General features: G+C 41.4%; 1 pseudogene; it reads right to left on the bottom strand.

Annotated features, from left to right (window-relative positions):
- Positions 1-8419: 8419 nt before the first annotated feature.
- Positions 8420-8601, bottom strand: LOC124614493 (annotated as a pseudogene).
- Positions 8602-15641: the final 7040 nt, after the last annotated feature.

Here is a 15641-nt window from a genome sequence, read left to right on the forward strand (position 1 = left end):
CTGCTTCTCCTCTCCTTATATGAAAACACGGACAATTGTGTATTTCTTTCCAGCTCATCTTTTTTCTTACAACTAATCACAGTGTAGTGCTGAAATGGTGTCGAATTACTGTCAGACCACTTTCCCGCTCTACCACCTGCTCGTCCTCCTCATCTCCAACGAAGCTCAGTACAGTGTTAAACGCCCAAAACAATGAAAACGACAGGTTGTACCACTTTCCTCACGCTCACTCTTCTAGCCCGCTCCCACGTATCTCCAACCAATCTTATTTTTATTTTTTTATTTCCTTATTTATTTTTTTAAGTCAACAGTCTTCTGAATGGTTTGATGTGGCCCACAACTAATATCCAGCGCTAACTTCTTCATCTCAGGGAAGCATTTTCACTCTACGTCCTCGGTTACTTTTGGATGTATTCAAATCAATGTATTTCCGTACCACTACTTCTACAGCTTCCTCTAGTGGCATATTCCTTGATGTCGAAATACGTGTCCAATCATGTTGTCCTTTCTTGTTGCCAATGGTTTCCGTATGTTCCCTTGTTCGACGATCCTGCAGAGAATCTCCTCACTCTTATATCATCGATCCATTAAGTTCTCAATAGTCTTTCCGTAACTTCAAATGCTTGGTTTGGCTTCTGTTCAGTACTTTCCACTGTCCATGATTCACTGTTATACAATTCTGTGCTCCAAACGTACATTCTCAGGAATATCTGCCTCAAATGATAGCCTACGTTTGATACAAGTAGACTTTGCTTGGCCAGAAATGCCCTCTTTGTCTATAACAGGGCCAGAATTCGAACTCTGGCTCCCTGCTGCCTAGGGACATCTGCTAACCACTACAGCACCCTAGCACTGCGGTTTTGCACACCTTCATGGACTGCCATAGCACACCTTCAGATTCCCATCCACGACCCATCCCTCTTGGTTTTCGCCCTACAGCATTGCAGAGGCTCTCGATCTGTAATGGAATAGTACCTCAGCATCGAACGAGATGGGAAGACACCAAGTGGGCTGCGGTCCTAATGGGATTTAGAATTGAGGAAGAACACATGCTAGGGTAGTCAGTTTAGTTGTGCAAAGTCACTGTGCCAGGGTGGTGTAGTGGCCTACGCGTCTGCCTAATGAACAAGAGACTCAGGTTCGAATCCTGGCAATAGTAACAAATTTTCATTCATCGCTTCAGTCTGCATATATGCATCACAGATATTTCAGACAAGGTCTCTGAAACCATATACATTAGTTTCATTTCATTAAAAGCACCTATACTTCGGTTTCAGGCAAGATACCCGTTTCCTTCGAGTGAGATGCTATTCCAATACAGTCGGCGAGCCTCTGAAATGCAGTTCCAGTTTAGGGGATATACCAAGTGGGCTGAGGCGTGAATCGGAATTTGGTTTGAGGAGGAAGGCTTGCAACGGTAACCCGTGCAGCTGTGCAGAGCCATTCTGCCACAGTGGCGTAGTAGTTAGCCTGTCTGCCCAATGACAACGAGGTCCAGGGTCTGGGGGTGGGGGTGGGGGGAGAGGGGGTTGGGTTGTTTGGGTAAAGAGACCATATTGCGAGGTCATCGGCTTCATTGGATTAGGGAAGGAAGTCGGCCGTGCCCTTTCAAAGGAACCATCCCGGCATTCGCCTGGACCGATTTAGGAAAATCACGGATAACCTAAATCAGGATGGCCGGATGTGGGTTTGAACCGTCGTCCTCCCGAAAGCGAGTCCAGTGTGCTAACCATTGCGCTACCTCACTCGGTATGAGATCCGAGATTGAGTACCTGCTTTGGTAACAAATTTTCGTTTGTCGCTTCAGTCTGCATTAAGCATAATGGGTAACTTTGCTTCCAAGCTAACAGAATTGTTTATCTCTGTTTATTTCGTTAGCAGCAACTTTGATGTCAAGTTGCTCGCTACTCTAATTTCTGCTGCATCTCGTTATCTTTATCTTCTTCAGATCTTCCCTCAATCCATATTCTGTGCTCATTAGGCTCTTCATATTCCATCCAGCAGACCCTGTAACTGTTTTTCACATTCGTTGAGTATTTCAGAATCATCAGCGATATCTTGATTGATATGTTTCAACCCTGAATTTTATTCCCAGTCTTGAACCTCACTTTTACTTCCGTCATTCCTTCTTCAATGCACTCATTGAACAGTAGGGGTGAAAGACGACAATTCTGTCTTACAACCTTTTTAATCCAAGCACTTCCTTCTTGGTTTTCCAGGTTGATTTTATCCTCTAAGTTCTTGTACATTTTGTATGTATCCTGTCTTCCCGTATAGTTTACTCCTGTTTTTCTCAGAATTTCGAACGTCTTTCACCATTTGAATATGTTGAACCCCCCTTGCAGGTCGACAAAGCCCAGGAACGTGTATATTTTTCTTCAGTCTTGCTTTCATTATCAACCGCAACGTCAGAGCTTTGGAGTCTTTATCTTTCCTAATGCCAAACTGGTCGTCATCTGACAAATCTTCTTTTTACTTTCCCATTCTTGTGTATATTATTGCAGGATGATTTTAAGGAATTTTGGGGACACATTCGAATCTTATTTTGGTGAGTCCCACTGGGTTGCGACTGACGATTCGAGTCATTGACTCATTGGAAGGCTTACTAGAACTTACTGGCCCTCCAGACCGTGGCACTGATCTAAATACCGGAGGTCGAGAGGGCATTGGCAGTGCGTTTCTGGCGAATCTGTCTTTGGCCTCTATCGATCTTCTCACAACCTCTTTGCCGCTTGGTGTGCTGGTGACAGCTTATGCCAGCACAGAACCCATATCCGGAAATGTACTAGTTCCGAGCTACAATCACTTGAAAACATATTGGTAACGTGACCACTTTTAGAACTAATTTATTATTTGTGATTCAATACATCACTTGTCTCACAATTCCACTCATTAATAACCAAACTTAATCAGTTTTGACAAACACTGTAGTTCACACTTAATTTCCTCTACTTGGAGCACCTCAGTGACACCTGCTATCGGTGAAGATACTCCTTTCTAAAAGCCGTTTCGAAATTGTGGTGAGAAGGGTATGCGATGGAGTGGATCTTGATAAAGGCGGTGGGCAGCTCTTCTATTACTGTGAGGTTCGCCATACAGAAGTACCATGTTATTGTATTCTGCAAACGTGTACTCGGCTATTTTGCTCTAACACTGTCAGAAACAGGAATGAGGCTCGAACAAGGACATAGAGATAGGGTAGACGTCAAATACTTCAGCCGATCCGACGTAACCACCGCCTACCATGACTACGCTATCGCATACCTACCTAGCAAACATGTTCGGAAACGGCTGTATCACGGAAGCGGTACGTTTCTGGATATGGGTTGAATTCAAAGTATTTAGAGCAGCATATATATTTGTGTGTGTGTGTGTGTGTGTGTGTGTGTGTGTGTGTGTGCAGTTTCAGTGAAAATGATGGGCTGATGTTTGTCTGAGTCTATGGGCAAACGCGCTTGAGACATTTCATGGGCTCAGGACTTCTTCATAAAAACACATTTTAATTCAGTGTTTTCTTTTTATATGGTGTAAGACGTGTTAACCTCGGATTGTTAGAATACTGGATAGTGTAGTTTTCGTAATATCTCCGTTTATCTTATATTTTTCTTCTTTTTCTCCTAAAGTTGCTGCCATCCCGATTAGATTGCTAGTTGGCTATGACGAATTAAATGTACGCATTTACACTTTAAGATACGCTCAGAAATATCGAAAAAGTACAGTATAACAAGTAGAATAAGCACCAAAAATATACGAATGTGCACTTAAAATTAACGAATTTGTAATTGTAAACATTTTATTGGTTGTGATGCAGCAACCGTACGCTATTTAATTAAAGAATGTATATACAGCCACTTTGGTTGCACAAAATTTTGTCAATTGGCCACAGTTCCGATGTATATTGCCCTAGTGCAATAAAAAGTGTAGTCAGTTGACAAAATTTAGTGCAACCGAAGTGGCTACATACACGTTCTGTAATTAATGAGCGAATTTGCACTAAAAAGTTCGATTAACTTTTTCGTCATTTGGAACGTGATGGAAGCAACAAAAAACAGTGAAACATTTTCTTATCCCGCAACCCACAGAAAATTTTACAGTTTTTCACTAATGTCAAGATCTTTGTGAACTTCTCATATTCTAAAATTATCGTTTAAAATATCCGGCCAAGTTCCCGGATCTCTAAAATCATCAATATCTAGAAGACCGTTACCATTCTCAGACATTTTTCTTCTTCTTGGTGATACTGGTCTGCTCCAGTTTCTTTCTCAGAAATTCAATCACAAGCCATTTCCGCTAGTAGAACGCTTTCATCAGACGCTGGTTCTTGCTTGCATTATCAGCTGATGAAGCTTTCGTGACACTACGTTCTTTCACTACACACCGTACTTTCACAGGAGCACTGTCAGTTCGGTTTAAAAATTTACTTAATGAATCCTTTCACGGCAATTGTTCCTTTAGAATATCACAACTACATTATCTTTTTCTGGCACCCGACAGGTACGAACGATACATTCGACACTCTTGCATAAAACAAATCACAGACTCCGATAGCAACATCGGCGACATCAAACGTTTAGCAGTAGCTGCTCCTTCGGCCAGAAGATGCTTCTGATTTGATATCTTTGCTGCAGCTAACATCATATATGTGGGTTTCTCACGATATATTGAATGAAATTATCTCGTTATTAACGAGCGACGTACAGCAAAACATTGTGAAATACATTAAGGAGGCACAATATATTTCTCTTATTGTAGATGTGACTTCTGACATGTCAGTAAAGGAACAGATCTCCATATGTTTCAGAAATGTCGACAAATATCTTCAAGTTGAAGAAATTTTTATGGGCTTCTATAAAGTAGCTTCAAAAACTTCCAGGACATGGTTTGAAGTGGTCCAGGAAGTTATAATACGTCTTATAAAATACTGTTGTGGTCAATGATACGACAGCGTGAGCAGTGGCAGTGGACATTCAACAGTCTCCAGACGACTGGTGCTGGTGGATCCTCAGTTTTTCACGTGATACCACGATCGTACACTGTGTGCGACAGTGTAGTTAAGAAGAATTATTTACACTGGTACACGTGATTCGTGTACTTTAATAATTTATCGAATCAGTTACACACTGCAATCGGTGGTTCGGTTACATCTCTATACTGTGTTCCACCATCTGAGCAATTATAACGGGTCTTTCTTGATCATGAACTTACGTGAACAAAAGGTAACAAATGGTGATGAAGAAATCAGATTGAATTCGGGTCGTGTTTCCATTATATCATCAAATTTAGAAGATATAAGTCTTTCACAGTTGAGTGTTCCTCTAACGAGTGGCTCCCAACCTGGGAGTAAGTAGCCCCTGAGGTGTAGAATGAAATTTTCTGAAGGGTAACAGCTAAACGATTCGATTCCATTTCAGTCACGAAAAATTATTTTCGAAAAATCATTATTACTATCAAAATTTTGTAAGACACTAATTCTGATTACATAAGCTATGAATAATACCTTTTTCTCAGTTGGCAGCATTAATGCGATGGAGATTATAGGTTCCTCACATAGTCCACCCACCACGCACATACCTGATGACAACAGTGAGACATGAACGTAACAAATGCTAAATATCTCAAGAAAATGTCTTCTCCAAGCTACAGACAATAGATGCACTATTCCAGAAGCTGATTCATTACTCGGTTCGTAACAGACACACGAATTAATTCACAGCACAACACAGCAGTAATAAGCGATACTATAGTGCTGTATATAGTATTATTATAATAATAATTATTATTATTATTACCATTACTATTGGTGGCTGTGCTCCGACATAAAGCATTAACATCCTGCCTGAAGTCTTCCAAATTCTCCCAGTTCAGAAGCAAAGAGTGCAGCAATCAAGTGATATACGAACAATAAGTGTAGTGCGCACATCTCAACTTGTTTGATTTTAAATGGGGTTGCAGTGTGCAGGTCAAGCAAGTGCCGCAATGGAGAGGAGTAATGCAGGGTCAGGATGTTTTGCAACAAGTGTGTACTCTCACTGTGGATACTTAGCTTCCTTTACTGAGAAGGACTTGTGGCTATCACTTGCGATGCACCACCAATTCCTTCGTCATTCATTCTAGCACAACACAAAACACACACACACACACACACACACACAAATACAAAGTCTCACACACACAAATACAAACACACACATATCAAGTATTACTCATATTCCATCATTTTCAAAATGAAAGTGTTCCCAATTCCTTCGTCATTCATTCTAGCACAACACAAAACACACACACACAAATACAAAGACTCACACACACAAATACAAACACACACATATTTAGTATTACTCATATTCCATCATTTTCAAAATGAATGTGTTCCAAGAAAAGTCTTTCAAATGGTTCAAATGGCTCTGAGCACTATGGGACTCAACTGCTGTGGTCATAAGTCCCCTAGAACTTAGAACTACTTAAACCTAACTAACCTAAGGACATCACACACATCCATGCCCGAGGCAGGATTCGAACCTGCGACCGTAGCGGTCGTGCGGTTCCAGACTGTAGCGCCTTTAACCGCTCGGCCACTCCGGCCGGCTAAAAGTCTCTCATTCTACAGTTTAGTTAGGTGCTGAAGCTGGTGATAATGGGCGGAGGGCAGGCCACAGGTGGCAGGGGTTGGATAAGGGTGATGGAATTTGTGTGATTGCACTCAGGGGCAATGGTCTAAGACACGTCGAGAACCACTGCTGTAATACATTAAGAGAAGAGATGCAACATAGATTTATGACTCACGGCCCCATTAAATTTACAGGTGTGTTCCCTTGAAAAGAGTTCATCTTCCCTGAAACCAGCTGATTTCAAGTTAATGAGATCACATTCTTTTTCCGACGATCACGAGTTAATTTTGTTAGCAGCTGTCCCATATGAAAATGTAAGCAATGTATCAATCCTTCTGGAAGACTGTTTGTCTTCTATCGACAAGTTTGAGAGTTTGTTAACAGGCGAAACAATAGTAGAGGCCGAGAACCAAAGACCATGTAGTATGTGGAACGCATTCATTTGTAAGACACTTAGGGACTATTCCGATTTATATTTAAAATTTGATGTGTTGCCTCTCGTCAGCCTCTTCCAAAACTTGCGCGTTGTTGGTCTTAAGAAGTGTGAACCTGGCCCTGCGCATTATATTACCGTATCTGGTTTGGTATGGGACACTCTGATGAAAATTACCAAAGAGGAGTTGCAGGTAATAACCGATGTAGAAATACTCCAGTTTGTAGAACGGGGCATCAGAGGTGGAACTGTAAACTGTTCTTCGGTACATGGAATAGCCAACAACAGTTTCATGACGGATTATGACGAAAACATGGATGAATCTTACATGATACATCTTTCTGTGAGTAGCTTTATAGCTATGTGATATTCCTTAGCTGTGAATGACTTTGTTCGGAGATCATCAAAAACTTTCATGCGAAAATAACAGGCGATTCTACCTGAGGGTACCTACTGGAAGTAGCTCTTGAATGCGCCGAAATTTCTCATCATTTACATTCAGGTTTATCCTTAAATTCCAAAATAATAGCACAGCCATCAAACAGTAAAAAATCAAGGTTATTGTTTTCGACACTCAATGACAAGATAAATTATGCCATTCATTACAGGTATGTGAAATAATATTTGGAAAATAAATTGAGATTGAAAAAGATTCATCGAATCGTATCATATAGGCAAGCTCTCTGGATGAAGGCATACGGTCCAGTATTTTTTCGAGAACGAACCTACACAATGCGGAAGTTACGCACTTGCTGCTGCTGTTAATTGCTCCAATAAACTTGACGTCTCTCGGCCATCAATAATGAGGTAACTGCGTGGGTATCCGTGTTGCGTTCCGCTGACTAAACTCTTTGGGTTGAATAAAAATTCCGTTTATTTTGAGCTATGGCAGACCGTTTGTGACGGTGGATATTCACTACGTCGAACAATGTAGGGAATATGAGCAACAATTTTGAAATCGGAGGGCTATAACTTTTCTTTATTATTGTCGCGAGCATAAACTGGTAGATGATCCTAATGTCTGTACCGCCGATAGTGCAGTAACGGATCATTTAAATAAGATTGCGCTTAACGTTATGAAATACAATAGATGTTCAGCTGTTTTGAACAGATTTTAGCATCTTAGTAGCTGCTGTCGACGCATAACCTGTTTAACACGTTATTAACATACTATCTGATTCTTAATACTACTATTATTCTACACAAAAACCAGACTAAGGTCATAGAAGATTTGGGATAAACTGCTGTGACGTCAATAATTAACTGAATGGTCGTATGCAAATTTTTTCTCTGAAAAGTGCTACATTCAAAGATAGTATACCTTGTAATGTAGCACACCTAAATAAAATGATCATTCAGTGAAAAATCGATAGACTTGTTCTTAAAGTATCTGCTACGAGTAACTGCAATGATGGGCTAACCAGCTGCAAAGGTAGAACAAGTCCCCAGCTCTCCGTCATGAGCCAAAAATGATTTTAATATTATCGTCCCGCAATGCAGGACGTGTCAGATATGAAGCTGAGAAGAACAGATACTACACTTTGGTCTTAGGCGGGATACAACACTTATTTATTTTTCAACGTGATCTACCTAAAATTGTATGCATTTACGGCAGCGCTGAACAGGATTCCAAGGTCCACTTGCGAAGAATACCTGGGGGCGTCTGCGTAAACGGTAATGCACTGCTGCTTGGACTTCCTCACCGTTACCGAACGTTGAGACACAAAGAGCTTCTTTCAACGTGTTAAAAATGTGGTAACCTGAAGGTGCCAGATCCGGGGCTTACGTGGGGTTGGGCAAGCAGACGGACGTCAGTTCTTCCTGCACACGTCCATGCGCACATGTTTCATATGTGGTGTGAAACTGTAACAACAACAACGCTGTACTATTGTACATATAATAATTTTTTCTTCTGATTTTAGATAAATTAGTGTAATCGATGTTCTGATTTCATTTCCTTTTTGTTTCATGCCATTATGTTAAAGAAACTGTAAACAATTTTCAATGTGAATATTAATGTTTATGTCAAATTTCAAGCAATATTGTAATAGAATTGAAGTGTAACGAATGTTGAAACTATTGTAAGATGTCGAAGTTGTAATTGTGCGTCTGATCCATACGTAGGCAATGTATTAGAATATGTAGAATGCAAAACCTCTGGTGAATACCCTGTCTGTAAGGGAGCGGTAAAAGTTGGATGGCAGGCGAGTGCGGGAAAATACACACGGTCACTGCACGTCATAACGGGCTCAGCAGTAGTAGTCGGAGCTGGGCATTGGTCTGAGCAACACGTTCTGGATCGAGGAGGCTCTCCTGGAAGACTTAGTTTCATTGAGCCTCGGATATGCCGTTCCGACGCCTATACAGCATGGCAAAATTCCATAGGCTTTAAATGGAAAAGTATTGCAACGCTATGAAGAAGTAAAGTGCCGATACATCAAGAGCCACTGCTGTGGTTGTATGTGTGCTCCGTGCCTCACCATCTCGCCGCCCGCCAACCGCCACATCGATACAAACAGGTTGAAAATTTTAGTACTGTATTCGTGTGAACCAGTGTTACTTTTGTTCCATACTGTTCAATAACAACTTAAATTTTACCAGAACTGTCCTATCATTTAATTATCCTCACAACTAACGTAGACAGGGTCCTTTCCACATGCTGTGCAATCCAAGTGTCCCGAGAAGAAAAATTAAAGTTTGTGTTAATAATAATTACCTGCAGACCTAGCTATGTTAGAATGATGTTTAAAGAACTTTTTTTTTGTTAGTGAACTAACAGACGAATAAAAAAGGTCTGACAAAGTTGGAAGATAATTTTGATATCGATTTAGAAATGAAGTTTAATTATTTTGAGGCAGTTATAATGGTATTTAAATGAGCAGTAAATAAGATAAAAAGAGTAGTAACTCATATATTGGAAATCTTGAGTGCATAATGATTTCAGTAATTAGTTGTTTTAATACAGTGGTCATAACAGTTTCAACGTTCCCCCCCCCCCCCCCCCCCCCCCCACCTTTTTTTATTCATTTGAATTCTGAACCAGCAAAGTCAAAGCCAAAATAGAAACCAAAATTTATCAGTGTTTTACCTTTATCAAAATTGACATTGTGTGTGTGTTTCGAAAGTGCTATTTCTAGGGTAACCTATGCCCGGTTTTAACCAGATCAATAGACAGTACGAAGTTTTGTAGTAAACATTATAGTGTAATGTTACGTATTTATGGTTTATCCATATTATTACAGAAAGTGAAATTATCAGTTCAGTAGATTTTCTGGTTCTAAAATTTACCATATTATGCAGTGTTATTACGTGTTGTTTTGCATGCACGTACACCAACTTGTACAGGAAAGAAACTCAGTTAATGCCTAATTAGGCTGGCGACCGCATTATTAACAAATTGGTAGCATCTTCTGTGTTGTTTCTTGTCCGTCCTGACGTGTAGTTGCATTTCGGACTTGCTCGACGTATCATTGTTATTACAGAGTGGGTGTACATCTGATTTGCCTCCATTCAGGTACACGCGGTCAATACCTATACAAAAATCCTTTCTCATAAGGTGAAGCCCGTCAACTTGCCATAGTACAGGCTTTAAGGAGTATCGTGTGCCCCGAAAGCGCAGCGTTACAAAACGTTTTGGAAACCACAACACATGAAATTTCTTGAACAACAGGCTACATCTTGAACAATATAGTGGCCTTATCCAACACTCATTTCATCGTCGCTGCAACATCAATCAACGAAATAACGCCCGTTTCTCCGTATCAACTCCTCAACTCCTGCAGTGTCGTTGTCCGTGACTGCACACACTGAGCCTCCTGTGTCTGGCAAAACTTCCTCACTTGTTACCCTCCAATTGAACATTGTTGCACACTTGTGCACTTGTGTTCAACTCAAACAACTTTCACCATATTGTTCGGTCGTCCGACGATGAATTTCGACTGGATTCAAGTCTTCAGCTAACAGAAATCTAATGACACTCCAACGCTCCACGTCAGTGCATACTTGCAAGAGTGCCACCATCTTCTTTCATTAATTCCTGTTCGTGAAGCAATCATGCAACACTCATCTGATAATTGTTCTAGTACACCATCAAAAAATAACAAACAGACACAACCTTTGGCGAAGTTTTGTAATTTTGATACAGTTTGTCCGGTTAGTTATTCCATGGATCTTGTACAGTAAAGTGCCAAAGAAACTGGTACAGGCATGCGTAATGAAATACAGAGATATGTAAACAGGCAGAATACGGCGCTGCCGTCAGCAAAGCCTATATCACACAACAAGTGTCTGGAGCAGTTGTTTGTTCTACGTTCTAGGGGACTGATGACCTCATATGTTAAGTCCCATAGTGCTCAGAGCCATTTGAACCATTTGAACAGTCCTAGGACTGGTCTGATGCAGCTCTCCGTGATACTCTGTCCTGTGCGGGCCTCTTCGTCTCCAAATACCTACTGCAACGTACATCCTACTGAATCTGCTTACTGTATTCACCTCTTGGGATCTCTCTATGAATTTTGGTCCCAACACTTCCCTCCAGTACTAAACTGGCTACTCCTTTATGCCTCAGAATGTGTCCTATAAACCGATCCCCCCCTCTAGTCAAGTTGTGCCACAATTTTCTTGTCTCCCCAATTCTGTTCTGAACCTCCTACAGTTTCAGTTCTCCTTTTGTCTAAAATGGTTTTCGTCCATGTTCACTAAGCTGTTTATGGTTACACTCCTTGATTCTCATCCATTATTAAACGCACCTGCGCATTATCACTGCCTGATTTTGTATTTATAATCCTGCTTCCACCTGATCAGATGTGTTGTTCCTCCTGCCGGCGGACCTCACTAATTCCCACTATATGTATTTAATAATTATTAATTATCAATAAGAAATATAGTGGGCGACGATTATTCCCAATTTTGGATGCTAATTGATTATTTTCGCACAAAAAATGGAATTTTCGAATCAGGTTTTAGTTATCACTTCCTTCAGAACTTTAACTGCAAGCTGGGTGTAGCAATTTTACTACCGTGGCATTTCCGCATTCTCTGGAGACAGTTAATCTGTGCTACATTCCATTGTCAGGAGGCAGTGAAGGTCTGCATTCTCTCGAGGCACTGAGTAATGGCAGTGGAATAACGAACGGGGGTAATGATGCACAGGCAGTTTAGCCACACATCACTTGTAGCACGTACTGCCTGCCCTGTACTTTCCGGCACCTCACTCTAACATTACCAGCAGTTTTCTATTGTAATTTATGGCGCCATTAGGAATGGGCGCGCACAGTTGTGCAGTACTGCAAATAATAGATACGTCATATTTTCAAACGTTAGATTTATGCAGTCCTAGCTGTTCTAATATATTGGAGCATTATGACCTAATTACAAATTGTCAAATAAGATATATTCGTATTTTAGGTTCCAGTCTGTTCCGCTGTGCATTATTACGAAGTTGTGCCCAAATATGGTTAAAACTGATTGTTTGCGTTATGTTGTTATCAAACACGCCCGGAGATCGTTCGTTCATATACCCTAGCACAAAACAACGTAAGAAACAACAAAAGGGACATACAAAGAGAATTTATTTGATATCAGCCAGATTGCCTTTACATGAAAGTATGTGTTTACTCCCATTTTACGAAATTACCATATGTGCTTTGTCGCTAAACATATTCATATGTTTTGCTGTGTCCTGTTCGCACCTTCCATCGCTAAAACACAGCGAAAAAATGATCTTCCCGACAAGTGTGTGGCGACAGTTACTGTGTGGTAGTCTTGTGGATAGCGTTTTGTTCCATCTTGTCATGTGAAACTCATAAATTTGTAATAGTACGCAATTTATTTTAATGTGAGTTACAATTGTTAATAATCAATTACGGCACAGTTTTTATTAGTAAGCGACGAAGTGGCGATAAACTCTTACTGCTTGCCGAAGCAATGGTTTAAACTTTAAACAGAGGTTATCCCACCCTTCTTACTTTAGAAGCCAAGAGCAAGCATACGATGGCTACTGGGTCAGTTTCATTGTAAACACGTACCAAGCAGTTAATGAACCAGAATTTGTACTGTTGTTTGATGATGCACTACACAATTTTTTTTTTCATGAAAGGCAATTTAGTGTTTAAATTAGCAAAAAAAAACCTATTTCGACCTTAAGTTCACGCTTCAGGTGTATTTATTTGTCGTATAGCATACATTATTAGTTTCAGAACCACGCTAAGTAGCTATACATGCGGAAGGATTACAAAGCTACAGCGAGCGTAGGCGGGTAATAAAAAACTCACACTTGCATGTAGAACACGAACAAAGAGAATTCGAGCCGGCCGGTGTGGCCGTGCGGTTAAAGGCGCTTCAGTCTGGAACCGCGTGACCGCTACGGTCACAGGTTCGAATCCTGCCTCGGGCATGGATGTGTGTGATGTCTTTAGGTTACTTAGGTTTAATTAGTTCTAAGTTCTAGGCGACTGATGACCTTAGAAGTTGAGTCGCATAGTGCTCAGAGCCATTTGAAAGAGAATTCGAAAGATCGGGTGAAAATAATATTAAAGTACAATTCTCAAACTTACAATTCGTATATTTATTTTTCAACAAAGTCACCGGAGAGTAAATTTTTTCTCATCGTGTAACAAGCTTTTGCTTTCCATCACTGAAAAATTCTTCCGACTTTTCTCGAATCCAGGACTTGATAATTGCCTTCACCCCATCGTCCGAGGTGTAATGATTTCCCTTGAGGTCTCTCTCTTCAGTAGAGGTCCCAAACAAAAATCTTAAGTCCCAAGATCGGGAGAGTAAGGAGAGCGTGGAGTCAGACAAGTCTCAACGTTTCGCATAGCTTCTCCTGTTGCACTCGTAGCACTCCAGTCGCCGCTGTTCGTCTTCGTCTGTAATACGGCGTGACACCCATCGAGCTCAGATTTTACAGCATCCTAATTGTTAAATAATGAAGCTGACACGATCTCTGTACATTCCAGTATGGTCTGCGATACACGTTTGAGTGACTCGCCTGTCATTCTGCATCATATAGTTGACGGATTTGAGTTGTTTATCATCTCTGTCAGTGATCGGACGTCCGCTGCCTGTTTCATCAATTACGACTTTTACAGGCTTGCAACCACGATATTTTATTACATAGCGATTTACAGTGGACCTATCAACATCATCATCATAAACAGCTTTTAAACTGTGATAAATCTCATGAAGAGCCAATTCTTCAATAGTTAAAAATTCGATAACGTCACACTGTTTAACTCTTGTTGACACAGATCTAGAACACGTTTCCCTACTTTTGCTATTCAAAATACACTGTCGAATTCAAACATTGCATGCATATACAGGGAAGGTACCTTACACATGCTATCTGGTGCGTTTCTCAAGGTCATTTAGCCGGCCGGAGTTGCCGTGCTGTTCTAGATACTGCAGTCTGGAGCCGACCGACCGCTACGGTCGCAGGTTCGAATCCTGCCTCGGGCATGGATGTGTGTGATGTCCTTAGGTTAGTTAGGTTTAATTAGTTCTAAGATGACCTCAGAAGTTAAGTCGCATGGTGCTCAGGGCCATCTGAACCATTTTTTCAAGGTCATAATATAACACAAATAACAATATCAATAGGCGAATATCATTGAGGAAATATTCGGAAGGGCCCTTGGAGTCATGTGTGCAGTCCTAAAGCATCGACTGCAAACCGACCAGCGCAGCGCCTCGAAACGCTGACCCGGACCAATGGAAAGAATCGGCAGGACTACACCTCCTGGAGGACACAGTTTAGGACCCCCTGTCAACGCTCACTTAACCTGCCACCCATCGCTTGTCGGCCCCAGTTCAAATGGCTCTGAGCACTATGGGACTCAACTGCTGAGGTCATTAGTCCCCTAGAACTTAGAACTAGTTAAACCTAACTAACCTAAGGACATCACAAACATCCATGCCCGAGGCAGGATTCGAACCTGCGACCGTAGCGGTCTTGCGGTTCCAGACTGCAGCGCCTTTAACCGCACGGCCACTTCGGCCGGCGGCCCCAGTTCGGCCACAGTCTTCGAGAGCATCAGTGCTGAGTAGTGCGAAGACGAGACGAAGAGTATTAGTAATAGTGGAGAGTACTGGCATGTAGAAGGCACAAGAAGATAAGTTTATTTTCTTCTCGGAAATAAAGTGTTCATTTATTTTCATATGTTATGTACAGATCATTTGGGATTCCTGCCACCAGCCATGGCAATTTATCTCCTTCCTTCTTTCTGTCCGTGCAGACTCCCGCAGTAACCGACACAACAACTGGCGATGAGTATTCCAGAACCAGCGTTGCCTTCGCCTGTCACAGCTCGTCCCTAATATTTCTCTCTTTTCTTTCAGAGGCACGTTGCTACTAATGGTGTACCTGAATTGTTTATATAACATCGTTAGGGCGCCCCTCTCATTAAAATGGTCTCTAAACCGCCTACTAAAACACCTGCGCCTACGCCTTAGGCTGCTGCCGGCTTTGATCTAATGCAGTTTATTCAGTTTGAGAGCCACCAAATGTCGCAGGGAGTGACGGTTGTGCGGCGGCTCATTAATGCGCAAGCCGCTGTTGCATCAACACCGTCACGACACTCAGCCACATCCACGGCACCACCTCCATG

This window comes from Schistocerca americana, chromosome 4 (genome assembly GCF_021461395.2).
Source record: "Schistocerca americana isolate TAMUIC-IGC-003095 chromosome 4, iqSchAmer2.1, whole genome shotgun sequence".
NCBI lineage: Eukaryota > Metazoa > Arthropoda > Insecta > Orthoptera > Acrididae > Schistocerca > Schistocerca americana.